The 17,719-nt window shown below is 38.7% G+C and overlaps 1 long non-coding RNA gene across 6 annotated transcripts in view; it reads left to right on the top strand.

Moving 5' to 3' along the window:
* LOC127542993 (uncharacterized) overlaps positions 1 to 17,719 on the top strand; it is a 121,652-nt gene that overhangs the window by 97,793 nt on the left and 6,140 nt on the right. For all 6 annotated transcript variants that reach the window (XR_007949038.1, XR_007949034.1, XR_007949037.1 and 3 more), the window contains one exon: positions 16,203 to 16,332. This is a non-coding gene — a long non-coding RNA (uncharacterized LOC127542993). The remainder of the gene's footprint in view (positions 1 to 16,202; positions 16,333 to 17,719) is intronic.

The following is a 17,719-nucleotide window of genomic DNA, read 5'->3' as shown; positions in this document are numbered from 1 at the left end:
GCACATATTAAGGGCTTAATAAATGCTCTTTTACCCATTAATTGACATACAAAAATATAGCATGGTATTTTGTTAAAATCCAGTAGCTATACTGGCTATTGTAGTATGCTGAAATGTTTAGGGCAAAATTATACTTTAGTAATAAACTTTTGTGTTCTCTCTCCTCCCCCTACTCTGGAATCACAGAATCTTAAAGGTGGAAAGTATTTCCAAGGCCACCATTCCAAGCTAAATGAGAATTATCTTTGTAATATCTCCTAACAAGTGGTAAATTGCTTCAATCAATCCATGAGTATTTATGAAACTCCTACTATGTGCCAGGCACTGTGATAAGCACTGAGGATACAAAAAGAAGGCAAAAGTCTGCCCTCAAAGAGCTTACAATCTAATGGAGGAAGGCAATATACAAAGAAATACAAATCAAGTTAAATGTAGGAAAAATACATAATGAAGAGAGGAGGTACTAGAATTAAGAGGGATTGAAGAAAGTGGGATTTAAAGAAAGCCAGGGAGGTTAATAGATAGAGTGGAGGAGAGAACATTACAGGCTTGAGAGACAGCCAGAGAGAATGCCCAGAATCAAGAGATGAAAGTTCTTGTTTGTGGAACATCCAGGAGGCCAATGTTACTGGGTTAAAGAATATAGAAAGAAGATGTAAGAAGACTGGAAAGATAGAAGGAAGCTGGGATATGAAGGGCTTTGAATGCCCATCCCGCCTTTTGGATTTGATCTTGGAGGTGACAGAACTACTAAAATTTATTGAATAGGGAGATGACATGATTGCATCTGCACTTTAGAAAAATCACTTTAGTGGTTGAGTAGATGATGGATTGGAGTGGGGAGAAACTTGAGGCAGACAGATCCACAATTACCTTTTGCTGCAGTTAAGGTGTGAAGTGATAAGGATCCCCAGGGTGTATGTGTGATGGGGAAAGAAATGGCATTTCAAAGGAGAGAAGGAGAGCTATTTGAGAGAAGCTGTAAAAGTCAGATTGATAGGCCTTGGCCACTCCTTGGATATTGGAAGTGAGAGATAGTGAGTTTGGGATGACTCCTAGGTTGTGAGCCTGAGGGAGTGAAAGAATATTGTTGCCTCCTCCAGAAATAGGAGGCAGGGTAGGGGTTAGGGGCAAAGATAATGAGTTCTCTTATTGGACATATTGAGTTTCAGATGTCTGATGGATATACAGTTCAAGATGTTTGAAAGGTAATTGGAGATGTGAGATTAGAGGTCAGCAGAGAGGTTGGAGGAGAATGTGTAGGTTTGAGAATCATCAGCATTGAGATGATAATTAAGTCCATGGGGATTGATGAGGTCAACAAGTGAAGTATATTACAGAGGAAGAGGGCCCAGGATAGAACTCCAAGGGACACCTATGGTTAGAGAGTATGATCTGGAGGAAGAAACAGCAAAAGAGACAAAGAAGGAACAGTCAGAGATGTAGGAGGAGAATCAGCAGAGAGGTGTACCAAAAACCTAGAGAAAAGGGAACATAAATAAGAAGGTGACAAATAGTGTCAAAAGGTATAGAGACTAAAAGGAGAGCAGGGATTCAGAAAAAAACATTGGATTTGGCAACAGATTATTAGTTGTTTGGCAATAAAGATTACTATATAGATATAATATTATATTAATAATATAATATTATTAGTATAATAGATATAATTATCGATTATAATAAGATAATAATCTAATTAGATTATTTGATAATCAAAATTAGATTATCTTGAAGGGGGCAGTTTCAGTAGAATAATGAAGTCAGAAGCCAGATTGTAAGGGTTTAGGAAGAAAATAAAATGAGAAAGTGGAGGCACCTATCATATATAACTTTTTCAAGGAATTTAGCTATATGGAACAGAAAAGATATAAGATGATAGCATAACCCTATATTATTTTAGCGAATTTCTTGGTGAAATGTGAAGCAATATTCTTAGCTGAGAGGAGGGAGTCATGGGAGGTTGAAGGAGGGATGAAAAGTTTTGGAAGAACTGCTGGAAAGAGTGAGGAGATTGAGTTGGTAAGGGGGAGGGGCACAGTACAATTGCCAAGTAGCAGTGAGGCCCCAGTTTAAGATGAATGGCATAAATTTGTAGTGGACCCAGTCTGAGAACAGTTGTGTGATTTTCTCTATCTTCATTCAGCAGCTTGTATATAGTTTCAAAGGCAGCAAATGGTAAGAGTGATCAAAAGCTGAGACCTTTAGTGACAGAAAACCCGTTGCCTTCCAAGATAGTCCATTCTACTTTGGGACAGGTTCCCAAATACAAAAAAAAAATTATTCTGTTCACAGAGATAGAAATCTCTTTCTGCAATTTTCACCCATTGTTCCTAGTTCTATGCACTAGGGCCAAGTTTGATCTTTCCTCCTAATAATCCTTCTAATACTGGAAGACTCCTTTATTGTCCCCACCTTAATCTCACTACTTCATTACTTCAAGAGTTTCTCTTCTCACAGAAACTCAAGGCCCTTCAACCATTATTCCTGACTTCTCTGGATGTTCTACAACTCATTTATGATTTTACTGAACCGTGGTACTGAAGAACAAGATTCCAAATCCCCTAGCTGATATACCAGTTTTTTCTACCATAACCCAATTAATTGGTCATCTATCCTATATCTGAACACCAAAATTAATGAGTAATTCACCAACTCCCAAGCCAACATACTTCTTTTTCAAACAACTCTGATTAAAAATTTCTTATTTAAATTAAGATAAAAATTGATTCTTCCATTGCTTCTAATTTTTGCCTCCTAAGGATTAGCAGAACAATTGTTATTCATATCTAAAGGATATTCTTAAAATCTTAGTGAAGTTTTAAGATTTAATACTTTAAAATCTATTGAATATAATAGTTTTAATCACTTAAAACTGAACCAAGGCCTCTGGGATACCCTGTAAGTAAGTGTCTTTGCTTTCCAGAAATCCTGCTTCCTAATTCTAGGAACTCTCTCTAGTTGCCACTGTTGCCATTTTCCTGCAAGATAGGCGTGGTCACCTGCAAATTTGCAGTCTGTCTTCTAAACACTAGGAGTAACTTTACTACATATTACCTTTCTAATTATTCTCATAGAAAATAAGCTGAGACCAATATCTAATACAAACAATTATTTTCATATTCTACTCTGCAGTTTTGTCAGTGGTTAGTCAAGTTCATTGGCTTATAGAAAGGCTGTTTTTTTTTCCCCGTTTTTTTTTTGACAGTCCTGTTGTGGTACTTCTGTACTCTGATTTTTTGAGGTATGACTGATAATGACTCAGCCATCACACTTGCAAATTCTTTCATTACCCAAGGGTGAAATTTTGGTTTGGAAGGGGCAGCTAAATGGTGTAGTGGATAGAGCACCAGCCCTGAAGTCAGGAGGACCTGAGTTCAAATCTGGCCTCAAACACTTAACACTTCCTGGCTGTGTGACTCTGGGCAAGTTACTTAACCCCAATTGCTTAGGGTAGGAGGGAGAGAAATTTTGATTTGGAGAATAACTTGTCACTGTGGAGCCTGGTAGCTTCAAATGCACTCATTCTCTGCATTCCTCAATCCTGACAGCAGCTCAGACATCATTCTTTGAATTCATCAAGGATGACTGGATGCTCCCTTACCATTTCCTCAGGAAACATGCTCTTTCAATGTCAGATGTTTTTAGGTCTTCTGCTTTGTTTTGAGGTTTTTTTCTCTTTTTCTGTCTCTCTCTGATGGACAAGGCGAATTCGGCTCATTGGAACCTATCTGATTCCTTTTCCATCTGTAGAGATACAAGCAAACCCTTTCCCTCAAGCAGTTAACCTGTCTGGTCCCTTCCATTCACCACTTTCTTGGATCTCTCCTCATCAACTGGAGTTCATATTAGAGCTGCTGGCACTGGACACTGCCCTTCTAGCTGGTTAAAAAGATTATATTCTCCCCAATTGTAATCCCTTCTCCCATTTGATTGTTTCTCTGCTGATTGATCATATCAGAGTCCTGAAGTTTTAAAGACTTTCTGGGTGTGACCTCAGCTGCCATCATGCCTCACTTGTTTTTTGTTTGAGGTTTTGTTTGTGGAGCTGGGCCCCATCTCTCATTTCTCTAGGTCAATCTACATTCTGAGGCCCAGTGGAAGCCTTTATTGAATTTTGGACATGGGGTTTTTTTGGTCTTGTTCTCTCATCCTGTCCTCTCACTCTATCTCTATGCCAACATTGAGCTTTCAGAAGCCCTACTTTATCATACTGAAAGCATTGATGAGTCTTTCTGGAAGTCCCTTGCCATGAAGGACCCTGTCTTCCCATGTCCTACATCATAACCTGGGTATAAAAGGCATTTGTGTCCACTGTGGCACAGTGTCTTATGATCTCTAAAGGAGCATCCTTGTGCAGTCCTAGAATGATTCTTCTACAAACCTCATTAGCATTTTCTTTAGCAAGTTGTTTTATCATTATTCCTGTAGCTGTGTTTTCTCCAATTGTTCATATGACAGCTGTTTGCAGTCGTACCACAAAATCAGCAAAGGGTTCATTTGGACCTTGCTCTATTTTCCTGAAGGCTTCCCCTCTATCTTTTAGTCCTGGAAGGGAGCCCCATTCTTTGATAGCAGCAGCTGCTGTTTGATCATATGCTATCAAAGGATAATTAATCTTATCAAAGATAATTATCAAAGGATAAATGCAGTGTCTGCATACTGACCTTTACCTGAGAGTTGGTCAAAGGTGATTTGTATATTGACTCCAGTTTACCTATTTTGTTGGGCTTGTATTCTACATAGTTCACTATACTCCAAAAGCCACAACAAGTTTTGTCCAGGTTCTAAACATGTCCTTGCTATAGGTTTCCAATCACTAAGGGTTAAAAATTTCATAAGCCAAATTCTCTAATATCATCTTAAAATAAGACAATGTAGCCCCATAAAGAGTGCAACCCTTTTTCAAATCTTTGATTTTTTCCAGATCAAAAGGAGTGTATCTTCTCCTTTGTTGACCTGAAGAGTCAAACTCTTGAATAACAGGGTATGCTTCTATTAAATTAGATACATCCTGCCCTTCTTTTTTAGCTTTAACTAGTACCTTTTGTAATCTTGTCATAGGCTGCTTCATAGGTAGTGCTGATTGTGTTACTGCCCCTCCCCCTTCTCCTTCTCCCTCTACCCTTGAAAGGTTAATTGAGGGGGGAGTGTCATGAGATGGGGAATGCCCTAATGGCTCCTGCTGTGAAGCACCACACTCCTTAATTTCATCAGAATCATACTTAACTCCATTCTTGTCTGATTCTTCATGCTTTTCACCTAGTTTGTCATTATCCTCCCCCTCCTGCACTTTCTTTTTTTCCCCCTTATTCTAATACTTTTATAATCTCTTAAAGCCAATTGTATTAAATTATATGTATAAAATGTTTCTTTAGGAATTGAATCAGGACCATTATCGTTGTAATATTCACTTAGTTGCTCTCCTACTAGCTTCCACTTGTCTGGCTCTAATTCTTCTTCCTTAGAGAACCTAGGAGATGTGTATCTTAATATTTCGAAGAGTTCAATGATCTGCTTCCAAATTACAATCAAACCTTGGTTTTTTATTAGTTTAACTATGCTTCCAACACATTTTCCTTCTAAATATTTGTCCCATTTCAGCTGAAGTACTTTCCCTAATTTCTGAGTCACAGAGACTTTTTCACTGAACTCAGGATCGTGTCAGTTTGGACTGCTGATGGTAAACCTTAGTCCCACGTTCAGCCACCAAAATGTAATGTTCTCGTTGGTTTTCTGGAGGTCTCTGGACCAGTCTTTGTTTCAGTTGAGTAATCACCACAAGAATAGCCAGGTGTTAAAGTTCAAATTCTTTATTTTCTCCTTCACAGTCTAGTTCCCTTGCCTGGGACCAAGTAAGCTTTCTTGAAGCCCTTCAGATGGGCCTTGGTCTCAGTGGGGGGAGCAGGACAGTCCAGCCACCACGAGGCTGGTGAAGATGGAATGACTCTGTCTGATTCCAAGGACTTGTGCTTCAGCCTCCAGCCACTACAAAGGTGGATGATAGAATGAATCTATCTCTGAGTCCCACCCTGCCTGATTGTCCCAGTTTATATGCTCTATTATAATTAGATCATTTACAGTATACTGAGTATAAGCCAATCATTATATCACTAGGGAATAATTATTTGTTGTAAGATTAAATCAATCATCATAAATTAGAGAACTATTAATTACCATGCTAAACTAGATAACCATTGTCTTATCAATTCCACTTAGCACCTTGTTGTAAGAATCCTTGTTTCAAGTACAGAGTTCTGGCCCATAACAGTCAATAATTAAAGAGAAATCCTTCCATCTTCCATTATTTCCCATTTGTCTTGAGTGAGCTCCTGGATTTTCTTTGTTTTTATTTTTTATTTTTTTGCCCATGACAGAATTAACAGACAAATCCTTCACTTTTATTACCATTACCAGCTCATTCTGATCTTTAGGTGGTCTGCTGCTGTTCTCTTGTATTTATGGATGATGTGGGAAAGAGGAAAGAGCACTGGACTTGAAGTCAGGATAGATTATATTTAAATGTAATCTAGGATACTTTCTAACTGTGTGATCCTACCCCATATCCTTATCCTCTGTGGACTTCAGTTTCCTCATTTGTAAGATGAAGCTACTAATATTACTAGTAGTTATCTTTGTGGGTTTTTTGAGATAATGTATAGAGAACTATTTTAAAACCTTATAGAGCAATATACACGTCAGCTACCTCCCCCCACCTTTCTGTTTTTCTGTTTCTGTCTATGTCTCTGTCTCTGTGTTTCCAGATGTCTCCCTCTCCGTCTGTTTCTGCCTCTGTTTGTCACTCCATCTCTCTCTTTGTCTCCTCATACCACCATCCCTCCTTCTCTTCATCTGCATTTCAGGGTTGCTATTCATATTTGTAAGTATGAACTATTTTGAGCATTCTCCCTGCTCCACATCTTGCTCCACATCTTTGCTGCCATCCTTTGTCTCCCATGTGAAAGGCAATGTAGTACAGAAAGACCCCTCTATGAGAAGTCTTGTGAAAACTTGCTTGTCTCTCTGAATTTTTAGCCTTTGATAGGTGCTAAAATCTTGTCTAGTTAGTGTCTTTTCAAAGTATTCCCTGTTTCCAGCTCAGCATGAAATCATAGGCTTATGTTTTTCATAGGTTAAGGGGACCAGAAGCAATCATAATAACTTTGCATATTCCAAATCAAGAAGCAGGACCTTTCCATTACATGTTATCATGCCTTTCCAAAAGCAGATTCCTTTTCATCTTCCACATATGCTGGCAGCAGGCAGAGTGTGCAACACTGGCTGTGCTACACTGGCTCTTTGGAAGGGGCACTCATTGGTCAAGACCCCATTACATTAAGGTGGTATAATAAGAACAATTGATTAAAAATATTTCCAAACCAGAGGACACTCTCCACAAGTACATACAGAGTCCAGGAAAAGTGGCCTCAGGTCTTCAATGACTCTGGAGCAGCAGTGGCCCTTTTGCTTTCAGAGCCCCTCAGTTGGAATAGCAAGTTCCCTCTCCCCTCGGCCCCTTGGCTTTTTGGTGGGGGTCTTCATCCTCTGAACTCTGGGCTTTCTGGCAGCTGGGGGAGGAGGAGCTGCAGAGGAGACAGTGGGAGCAGGAGGAGAGAAAAGAGCTTCCAGCCTCAGTTTCCCCAGCAGCATCTCCCCATAGGGATCATATGGATGGCTACATGACCATGAAAAATTGAGTAAGAGCAGGGAGGCTGGAAAGATAGAAGGAAGGAGAAGGGGAGGGCAGAGGAGTCCCCTAGGCTAAAGGTCACATCTCTTGCCCTCTCAGGACCCAGCCCTGCCTGCCATCCTCTGGGGAGCTAGTGATCATCAATGATGTCTGTATAGATACAGAATCCTCTCAAGTAACCCATTGGGTCCCTGGTTGGCAGCCTCCTGTCAGGTTCTCGACCTTCCCACCCACACCCCCTGCTCTTGTTTCTGCAGTCCCTGTTGGAGCAACAAAGACTAGACCAGAGCAGCTCCCTAATAATACAATACTAATACAATCCAACAGTTAGAGATACAAAGATAAATTCCATATAAAGTAACTGGCAATAGTATAAAACGTTTAGGAATCTATCTGCCAAGGGAAAGTCAGAAACTATATGAGCAAAACTACAAAACATTTTCCACACAAAGTCAGATCTAAACAATTGGAAAAATATTAAGTGCTTAAGTCGAGTGAGTATATTAAAGATGACAATGCTATGTAAACAAATCTAGTTATTTAGTCCTACACCAATCAGACTCCCAAAAATTATTTTAATGATCTAGAAAAATTAACAACAAAATTCATCTGGAAGAACAAAAGGTCAAGACTTTCAAGGGAACTAATGAAAAAAAAAAAAAAAAAAAGCAAATGAAGGTGGCCTAGCTGTACCAGATCTAAAATTATATTATAAAGCAGCAGTCACCAAAACCATTTGGTATTGGCTAAGAAATAGTCTAGTTTATCAGTGGAATAGGTTAGGTTCAAAGGACAAAACAGTCAATAACTTTAATCATCTAGTGTGTGACAAACCCAACGACCCCAGCTTTTGGGATAAGAATTCACTGTTTGACAAAAATCGCTGGGAAAATTGAAAATTAATATGGCTGAAATTAGGCATTGACCCACACTTAACACTGTACACCAAGATAAGGTCAAAATGGGTTCATGATCTAGGCATAAAGAATGAGATTATAAATAAATTAGTAGAACATAAGATAGTTTACCTCTCAGATCTGTGGAGTAGAAAGGAATTTGTGATCAAAGAAGAACTAGAGATCATTATTGATCACAAAATAGAAAAATTTGATTATATCAAATTAAAAAGCTTTTATACAAACAAAACTAATGCAGACAAAATTAGAAGGGAAATAATAGACTGGGAAACCATTTTTACATTCAAAGGTTCTGATAAAGGCCTCCTTTCCAAAATATATAGAGAATTGACTCTAATTTATAAGAAATCAAGCCATTCTCCAATTGATAAATGGTCAAAGGAAATGAACAGACAATTCTCAAATGAATAAATAGAAACTATTTCTACCCATATGAAAGATGCTCCAAATCATTATTAATCAGAGAAATGAAAATTAAGACAACTCTGAGATACCACTACACACCTCTCAGATTGGCCAGGATGACAGGAAAAGATATGTTGAATGTTGGAGGGGATGCAGGAAAATTGGGACACTGATACATTGTTGGTGGAATTGTGAATGTATCCAATCATTCTAGAGAGCAATTTGGAATTATGTCAAAAAGTTATCAAACTGTACATATCCTTTAATCCACTAGTGTTACTACTGGACTTATATTCCAAAGAGATCTTAAAGAAGGGAAAAGGGCCTGTATGTGCAATAATATTTGTGGCAGCCCTTTTTGTAGTGGTTAGAAACTGGAAATTGAATGGTTACCCATCAATTAAAGAATGGCTGAATAAATTGTGGTATATGAATGTTATGGAATATTATTGTTCTCTAAGAAATGACCAGCAGAATGATTTCAGAGAGGCTTGGAGAGGCTTACATGAACTGATGCTGAGTGAAATGAACAGAACCAGGAGATCATTATATACTTCAACAACAATACTATAAGATGATCAATTCTGATGGACACAGATCTGTTCAACAATGAGAAGAACCAAATCAATTTCCTTTGTTCAATAATGAAGATAAGAAGCTACACCCAGCAAAAGAACTTTGGGAAATGAGTGTGAACTATAACATAGCATTTCCACTCCCTCTGTTTTTGTCTACTTGCATTTTTCGATTTCGTTTTCAGGTTATTTTTACCTTATTTTTGAGTCTTTTTTTCATGTACAACAAAATAACTGTATGGCTATGTATACATATATTGTATTTAACATATACTTTAACATATTTAACATGTATTGGTCTACCTGCCATCTGGGAGAGGGGGTGAGGGGAAGGAGGGGAAAACTTGGAACAGAAGGTTTTGCAAGGGTCAATGCTGAAAAATTACTCATGCATATATCTTGTAAATAAAAAGCTATTTAAAAAAATTAGATTGACTCAGTACCACTCCCTACTTAGCTCAAACTTAAGTGGTCTCATTTAGCTGGAGATCTGGACCTGATATTTCTATTGAGTAGCTGGCTGCACCCTCTATTGAGCTAAAAATTAGTCCAGGACCACTCCTACTTAGCTGGAACTTAAGTAATTTTATTCAGTTGGCCTAGGGGCAGTGACAACATTGAAGTAATTCATTCAATTGAAACTTCAGATTCAGATTTCCTATTAAAGGGCAATTTTGGGCTCATTTCTTTGCAGAGATCCAAAGCAAGACCATGCCTTGTCAAGGAACCTCTCTCTCTCCTTGGCATAGCTGCCTGTCAGGACCCCTGCCTGCTGTAAAAACATTCTCTTCTCAGTGTTAATCCCTCTTTATCTCTCTGCCAGGATTTCTCTGCTAGGACTTTTATCTCTCTGCCAGGACTTTGTCACTCAGAAGTCAGTCTTCTTAGCAAAAGCTGGCTTCTGTAGTGCCTACAATAAACTTCCTTTTTGCCAGTCTAATATTTCGGGTTTGTGAATTCTTTCATGTTAGACCTGTGAAGATCAAAGAGGGGTTCCCACAACTCTCTGCAGTGCCACTAACTGCATCACTAAGATTTGGGTGTATGCCACTTTTCATTGGTTGCCTAACAGGAACTGGCTGCTTCATCAAAATGTCTGATTGAGACAATTCACTCTTTGGAACTCATGCTTATTCCTGCTCAATATCATAGTTCATTCATAGTGTGGATACTACAAATGGAACTGGGAATAGGTATATTCTCCACTAGATGAATCTCATAGTAGAATACTGTTCTGTTTCATGTGCCAGCGATCATCGTATGGCTGGGAGTTAGAGCCATAGAAACATTGGAGTCAGGATGCAAGGTGAGAGATTGAAATCAGCTAGCTAGTTAGGGAAACCCAAAGAAACCATAATGACTGAGACTTGAACCTGATGGACATTTTAGGCTCAGAACTAGAGGGAAGAAATCATTGTAGAGAGAAGGATAATTTTCTTCATCATAGTCAGTTGTAGCTTATATCCAACAGCCAGGAGCCTGCAGATGGCAAAAGGATTCCCTCTAGTGGAAGTACTTCTGAAATTATCAGTAGAGCTCCTAGCTAAACCTTCAAAGGATGTTATCAGGTTTTGTTGAGAGGCAGCAAGATATCCCTACCAGCTGGTGGACACCATACACAAAGCAGGTGGGGCAACCTAGGTTAGAGAGCAAAATATCCCAGGGGAGATGAAAGGGTATGTGTGCTAAGTATGTGGAGTTTTTTGTTGTTGTTGTTGTTGTTTTTCCCTTTCCCCCTGAAGCAATTGGGGTTAAGTGACTTGGTCACAGAGCGAGGAAGTTTTAAGTGTCTGAGACCATATTTGAACTCAGGTCCTCCTAACTTTAGGGCTGGTGCGCTATCCACTGCACCACCTAACTGCCCCCAGGAAAATAGAGTTTCAAATGAGTTAGGTGAAGTATTATGAGTTGGTGTGAGATGGCATCCAAAAAACTGTAATATCCATATTGGCCACAAGATGGTAATCTTCCAGTTTAAATCTTTTTGTGAACTATTCTAGCCCATTTGATCACGAGATGGCCCAGAAGACTGCTATATTTTTTAAATAGAAAATATTTCCTCAAGAAAGATTTATTTAATTGAAATAATAGACCTAGCCAGAAGAGGGAAAAATGAAACACTCCTTCTAAGCACTGATACTGTTAAATCTACTTCCCTTACATCTTTTTTTCCTTTCTTTTTGTGGGTTGTGTTGCTCGAGAATGTGCTTAGTCTCGTTTTAATGTTGTTTCCAAGAGAGAATAGGGAACACAGGAATACCTGACTTTTGTCTGCCTTCTTGGCTCTGCCTCTCCATGTCTTGTATTTCTCTTTTTAACTCCCACACCTCATTACTTTACTACTCCCCCTGGGTCTCCCTGCCTCCATCCTTCCCTTTATCCCCTCTCCAATCCTTCTTCTTCTCAGATGTCAAAGGGCCTATGTCTGATTGTATTCATTCCCTGCTCAATGAGTTCCAGTAGCTACCTAATAACATATGTAAGGCCAAATACAAACTTCTCTCTTATTTAAAGCTATTCATTATCTGGCTACAACTTCCCTTTGTAGCCTCCTCTTATATCATTTATCACCATGTGCTTCATAATTCAGCTAATTCAACCTTCTTGCTTCTTGTTTTGCTTCAAATATAAAACTTCATATGCAAAAATATTTCTCATTTCCAAGCTTTTGACAAGGCTGTGTCCAATGCCTGAAAATGCCTTCTTTATTCATGTCTGCCTGAGAATTCTTAGTTTCCTCAATACCACTTCTTATGTGAGGCTTTTGGACCCCTTCCCTTGATTGCTGAATCTCCCCTCCTTGACTATTTGTTTTTCTTTTTATGTATATTTTGTATGGACATATATCTGCTACACCTACCAACAAGCTGTAAGCTCTTCGAGTACAGGGGCTATTTCATTTTTATCTTTGTATTTTCAGCACCTAGACTAGGGTTTGACATATTTTGTTGTTTTCAGTCATTTCAATTATATCAGACAAATACTTAGGGCTTATTAAATCATAAATATCTATCTATATCTATATATAAAATCAAGTAAGTGCTAATGAGAAAAGTAGTGTGATGATATGCAAAGCAGGTAAGTGGTACAATGGATTGAGTGTCAAGTCTGGATTCAGAAAGATTCATCTTACTGAGTTCAAATCCACCTTCAGACACTTCCTGACTGGGTGACCCTTGGAAAGTCACTTCATTCCATTTACCTCAATTCCTCTTCTATCAAATAAGTTACAGAAGGAAATAGCTACTGTTCCAGTATCTTTGCCAAGAATACTTCAAATGTGGTCATGAAGAGTTGGCCATGATTGAAATGACTGAACAATAACAAAAAGAACAACTGGGTGGCTCAATGGATAGAGCACTGAGCCTGCTGTCAAGATCTGAGTTTAAATTCATTTACTAACTTTGTAAGCCCAGGCAAGACATTTAACCCTGCTGCCTCAGTTTCCTCATCTGGAACATGGGCTGGATAAGGAAATGGTCAACCACTTCAGTATCTGTGTCAAGAAAATCCCAAATAGGGTCACCAAGATTCAGACAGCCTGAAAAATTTTGTTGACATCACAAAAGATTACAAATTCTTCATCTTTCATATCAATCCTCTCTATAATATTTCAAGTAATTTGTCATCCATCATTTACCCAAAGGCCCAAAAGGAGGAGAAATTCACTAAGCCACAAGTCAATATGCTCAATTTTCAGACAGTTCTAATATTTAAAAATGTCGTCCACAATCTGAGTTAAAAATTTACCCACCTATTGCTCCTGATTGTCCTGTTGAAGATAAGCAAAACCCTTAGCATACTTCTATACGGGATATTCATAGTTTTGAATTAATCAATCATTCATTAAGCCTAAGCAGATGTAAGGTGTTCTTCTAGGCTTTGAAAATATAACATAAGGCCTCTCTGAAATAATCCTCCTGATCGTTTTGTACAGAACAATAATATTCCATAACATTCATATACCATAATTTATTCAGCCATTCTCCAACTGATGGGCATACATTCAGTATCCAGTTTCTAGCCACTACAAAAGGGGCTGCCACAAACATTTTTGTGCATACGAGTCTTTAAGATCTCTTTGGGGGTATAAGCCCAGTAGAAACACTGCTGGATCAAAGGGTATGCACAGTTTGATAACTCTTTGAGCATAGTTCCAAATTGCTCTCCAGAATGGTTGGATGTATTCACAATTCCACCAACAATGTATTAGTGTCCCTGTTTTCCCACACCCCCTCCAACATTCATCATTATCTTTTCCTGTCATCTTAGCTAATCTGATTAATAGTGATTTGGTGCACCTTTTCATATAACTAGAAGTAGTTTCAAGTTCTTCATCTGAAAATTGTCTGTTCACAACCTTTGACCATTTATCAATTGGAGAATAGTTTAAACTATTATAAATTTGAGCCAATTCTCTATATATTTTAGAAATGAGGACTTTAACAGAACCTTGGAATGTAAAAATGTTTTCCCAGATTATTGTTTCCCTTCTAATCTTGTCTGCATTAGTTTTGTTTGTATAAAAAATCTTTTTAATTTAATATAATCAAAATTTTCTATTTTGTGATCAGTAATGACTCTAATCATTAGTTCTTCTTTGGTCACAAATTCCTTCCTCCTTCACAAGTCTGAGAGGTAAACTATCCTATGTTCTTCTATTTTTTTAAATAATATCATTATTTATATCTAGATCACGACCCCATTTCGACTTTATTTTAGCATATGATATTAGTTGTGAGTCAGTGCCTACTTTCTGCCATATTAGTTTCCAGTTTTCCCAGCAGTTTTTATCAAATAGTGAGTTCTTATCCCAAAAGTTGGGGTCTTTGGGTTTGGCAAAAACTAGATTACTATAGTCATTGATTATTTTGACCTGTTCTGTAATTCTTCCAAGGTATCTTCTGGAAATGTGTTGTACTCAAAATTTTTGTGGATTCCTTAACTTCAAAACCAGTTTAGAGACTTAATCTTTTGTTTGTTTGAGAGAATGTTAGAGGAGGTTACAGAGAGTCTTGTTTGTTCTCCACTATCTTGGCTCCATCCCCGGAATGGTAGTATGGTTTTAATACTAGAAAAAATGATGGATCCATAAGTCCTTAAGCTTTATTTAGACATAATAAAGGAATGGCATTAAAGAATGATATGTACCAAGGACACCACATTCATTCAGCTCAGCAAAACTTTCACCTCACCATCATGAACTATCACTCAAGCCTCAGAGAGAGATCATTTTCTTTCTACTTAGTTGATCAGAAAATAGGGTCAACAGTCAGAGTATTGAATCCTCATTCAATTCTATCTGTTCTATCTGTACCATTCTAAAACATATCTATTTAAAAATATTTTTAATGCTTTTTAAGATCACCATCATTTCACACAGAGCCCCTCCATTCTTCCCAAAGAACTAGTCTCTATAAATTTTATTATTTTTAAAAGGCTAAAAAAAAAAGAAAAGAAAAGAAAATTCAGCATAACTATTTTCAGACTTAAGTCTGATAATATGTGCAATAAGCAACATTTATCTATCTCCCATGCATTTTTACATTGGTTTGCAATTTTTCTGAGCCTTAAGACATAGCACAGCTTTGTGAAAATCTCATGTCATCAGGAGATTTGGGGTTTTTTTTGTCAACAGTTTCATTTCATAGACAATATATAAATTGTTTTTCTCTAGTTTCTCTAGCAATTTCATTTTTTCTTACTTTTACACTTATCTGAGAGGACATGAACATTTTCTGCTACCATTGTTATATTTTTCTTCTTGTAGGTCAGTCAATCTTTCCTTTATGAATTTAGATGGTAAGGAATTTAAAGTATAGTAGTCCTTGGTTTGTTCTCTTCTTTTCAACCTCATGTTTTTTCTTTATTACTCTCTTTTAATGTTTTGATTATTTGTTTTTTCTTAATCATATGGGAAAATATTAACTGCTATTTTTACAGGTTTATTTGATGCATAGTAAATATGTAGTCCCTTATTTTTATTCTGAATAACTCTTTTATTTTTATTTTTTTAATATTCCTTTTTTATTAAAGCTTTTTATTTGTAAAACATATGCATGGGAAATTTTTCAACATTGATCCTTGCAAAACCTTGTGTTCCAAATTTTCCCCTCCTTCTCCCCACCCTTCGCCTAGATGGCAGGTATAACCCATACATGTTAAATATATTAAGATATATATAACTCTTTTTTAAGATTTCTTTTAAGGGACAAGTTATATGGTTTTGGTTTCTTATTCAATCTGTGACTCCTTCATAATAGGATTCTTTAATCCTTTCATTTAAATTTATCAGAGCTAAATTTATGTTTACCTCTATTTGTCTCTAACATAATGATGAGGATAATGCAGCCTCACCCAGAAGAGCATTTGCATTCCCTGGGAAAGACTCTGTTCCCAACATTATGCATGTTTTGGATGCAAAACCTACATTCCCTGGGAAAGACTCCTTTCCCACACCCAATCTCAAGTATGTTCCTTTCAGATGTAAAACCCGAATTGTTTTGTTTCTGTATAAGAGTAAGCCCTGAGAAAATGTTTTTCGGCAATTCTTTGACATTGTCCACCAAGAGAACATCTTGGTATCTCTTTCTTTAATAAAGCCTTTTCTTATTACAGCCTTTTGTGTAGCGTTTCTCGCTGTGAACCCGCCCTAACTTGGTGTTATGGAGAACTAGGAGACCAACCCATTTCCCTGCTACGATCCTCATCATTTGGTGGCCCGGTACAGGGAGATCTTGTTGCTGAGGTAAGAAGCCCACTATAATTTCTTCTATAGCGGGGGTGGCAGCTGTGGTTCCCCGGGGTTATAACCTAAGCTGCTGGCAGCCTCAGAGTCTGGTCGAGGAAATTAGTCGCCCATAGGACGCTGTGGGGACGAAATCCTGTTTTTTTTTTTTGGACGAATTGTCTTCTTACAAGAGGGCCTTTCGTTGACACCTTTCTTGAGATGTCTAGAAAGGTTACGCTATAGAACTGTAAGGTTGTTTGGGCTTGTGGCAAAAATGGGTCAGTTTTTCTCTTCCATCCCTAGAGATTCTCCATTGGGCTATCTCCTGAGAAATATGAACAAATTTGGCTTAAAAGACTTAAAGTTGAAAAGGCTCGTCCATTTTTGTAATACTGTCTGGCCTCACTATAAGTTAGACAACCACGAGGCATGGCCAGTTAATGGCTCTATCAGTTTCACCACCATTAGAGAATTGGACTTATTTTGCAAGAAACAAGAGAAATGGATGGAAATTCCTTATGTCCAGGCCTTCATGGCCCTTTCCCAGAACCCTAAATCACGGTTAACTTGCAGGATGTTGCTGGCTAAGTCTATTGTGGAAGAAATGGAGAAAGAAGCTGATCCTCTAAATGACTCTCTCCTTTCTACTCCTTTGGAGGTGCAGGGAGCGTCTGCCCCGCCTCCTGGCCCTCCGCAGGCCGCCCCTAATTCGCCTCCAAAGCCACCTCCTTACCAGATGGAGGACCCAAGATCCCACGCTATCCGACCTCTCCCTCCTTCCCCTTCCCCAGAGCCGGACTCTGGGGCTAAGGCTCCTGCGTTGCTTAGCCCTTCTCGGATGAGAAGCGGCACTCTCTTCTCTTCCAGCTCTCTCCCACCTCCTCCACCTCCTCCATCTCCATCTCCTCCTTCTCCTCCTCCTTCTCCTCCAGCCGCTCTGGCCCCAAGCCTCCAGCCTCCTGCCCCTCCCCCAGAGCCTGATCACCTCACAGCTGTGGCTCAAGACTCTGGGTCAGGGACCTCTTCTAAGCTTTGCCCCTTAAGGGAAGTGGCCAGCCCTGGGGGGGGGGGGGGGAACGCTTAGAGTGCAGGTGCCCTTCTCCATGTTGGATCTTTGCCAGATTAAGGAGAAACTGGGCAGGTATTCTCAGGATCCTACTAAGTTCACTGAGGGGTTTAGAGCTGTTGCTCTCCAGTACGATCTGTCCTGGGGAGATGTTAACATCCTTCTCTCTACTTGTTGTACCATAGAGGAGAAAAAGAGGATCTGGGATCTGGCCCAGAAGTATGGAGATGACTTAGCCTTCACCTCCCCCGGTAGATATCAGGCAGGGGCTGCAGCAGTGCCTGTTGCAGACCCCGGGTGGAACTATCAGGAGGGGAGCAGGGATAGAGAGAAAAGAGA

Source organism: Antechinus flavipes, chromosome X (genome assembly GCF_016432865.1).
Source record: "Antechinus flavipes isolate AdamAnt ecotype Samford, QLD, Australia chromosome X, AdamAnt_v2, whole genome shotgun sequence".
Taxonomy (NCBI): Eukaryota; Metazoa; Chordata; class Mammalia; order Dasyuromorphia; family Dasyuridae; genus Antechinus; species Antechinus flavipes.
The sequence above is the reverse complement of the archived record's forward strand: the minus strand, read 5'-3'. Positions and strand labels throughout refer to the sequence as shown.